Genomic DNA, 1,941 nt, shown 5'->3' on the forward strand with positions numbered 1-1,941 from the left:
GACGACTGAATAGAGAGACAGGGTGTTTTGGCATTGCAGCACTTCAGTGCTTAAAATTACAGTATAAAGGCATACTGCCCAGAGTGGGTAAAGCGTGACACTTCAAACAAGCAGACTGCTGGGGATTGTTAAGAGGGGCGGGCAGGTGTCAGTGACATCTGAGGTCTCAATGAAGCAAGAAGACTTAGCAGGTACAACTGAGCAGCCAGCATTCTTAAACCCATTTAACAAAATGAACAAACAAACAGAATCCCACCCCCACAAGCTTGGAAATAATTAGAAACAGGTAGCATCTCAGTCGTAATTAACACCCTGTTCTCGTTGCAAAGTTCTAACTATGTTGTATTAGAATTGCAATTCAATGAGTAGTAACTTCACCTCTTTTGCAGTGTAACTTATTTTCCACTGGCTAAGAGCCTCTGCAGCTGTGATGGGAACTGCTCTGGTTTACTGGAAAGACCTGTATTGTTTAAGACAGAGGATGAAAGTTTTTTTAAACTTTTGAGCTCACTATCTGGAAGTTGAGTCATGGCAACTGGATTTCTTTCTTGTTAGGTTGAAATGTTTTGCTACTCCTCCAAGCAGCTTCTTCAGTCTGAGGAGACTGAAACCAATGTGGATCTACTACCAACTTTTCTCAGACTGAATAAACTACTTGGTGCTGCTATTTTGTGCTCTGTTGTAGGTTCGGAGGCAATGCAAGGGGTGATGGGAGAAGAGTGTCTTTGGTGCCACCATCCAGCAGTGGTACCATTTAGATTTGATTTTTTTTTAAAAAAAATTTTTTTGGTAAAGTAACTAAGAAGAACTATTTTAGGTATATAAAAATTAGGTATATTGAAAAATGAGAAGGTTAAAAACTAAAGACATACTTTAAAAAAAGATATAGCTATAATGCCAATGAACTGTGGGGGAGAATTCCAATCACAGCTACAACCAGTTACTTTTTAAAAAGTCTGAATTTATAGAAAGAAAAAAAATTGTGTTCAGGGTCATAGTTTTCTAAATTTGTTCAATTTACAGCTAAATGGTCAGATTATGTTTAGGCTGGAAACCTCAGAATATCTTGATGTGTTTATTGTCAACTTGAAGAAGGACCATTTGTGCAAATAGAAATTAAATAAATATAAAAATCTGTGACTGCTGCATCTATTTACCGTATTTTTTGCTCCATAAAACGCACTCCCCCCCAATAGAGAGAAAGTATGTGCATGTGCGTCTTATGAAGTAAATACACTTAAAAAAAGGGTTCAGCCACCCCCACCCAGAAGCCTCCTGCTGCCATGCCTGGGAGGCCTTTGAACTGGCACCAGAGACTGCTTGCTGTTTGGACCTCACCATTCTGCACTGCTGGCTTTCCAATATCTGCTTCCTGGAGCCCACCTGGAAAACCAGCAAGGCCAACAGGCCTATGGCAGCAGGCAGTGAAAACAGCCAAGGACCAAAGGGGAAAGGATGATTCTAGAAAGACCAGGGGAAACCATAAACACAATCCCCCACTTAGGCAGTTGATTTTCCCACAGTTGAGAAAATCACAGGAATCAGCACATCCAAAGTGCAATAGATGAGCCTTACCCTGGGAAAACCACTTTTACAATAATGGTATCTCCCCTGCCAGGTATGAGTTAGAATGGCCCCTGAAAATTCTTCCCCTTTCTGTGCCCTATCCCCCAAAGGCATGGTGACACCCCAGCTGCACCTCCTGATCACAGCAGGGCTGCACAGCCCCAGTACTAAAAGAGGCCAAGAGAGCTACTCAGTGTTTTGGGGTGCCCCACAGGACCCCCATCAGGGGCTGGAATGTTCCTCCCACAATCCTCCAGTGCACAGATATTAGCATACCTAATATGCGGGGAAGGCAGGGAAAGCAGGGAAATTCAAACTTTCAGTTAGTGAAGAGGCTGCTTGTCTGCTTCCTTGCTAGTACAAGCAGTTACAGTG

At 42.5% G+C, this 1,941-nt stretch overlaps 1 pseudogene; it reads right to left on the minus strand.

Annotated features, from left to right (window-relative positions):
* Positions 1–1,471: 1,471 nt before the first annotated feature.
* LOC140703440 (U1 spliceosomal RNA) lies at positions 1,472–1,626 on the minus strand (annotated as a pseudogene).
* Positions 1,627–1,941: the final 315 nt, after the last annotated feature.

The sequence above is a fragment of the Pogona vitticeps genome, chromosome 1 (genome assembly GCF_051106095.1).
Source record: "Pogona vitticeps strain Pit_001003342236 chromosome 1, PviZW2.1, whole genome shotgun sequence".
Lineage (NCBI taxonomy): Eukaryota > Metazoa > Chordata > Lepidosauria > Squamata > Agamidae > Pogona > Pogona vitticeps.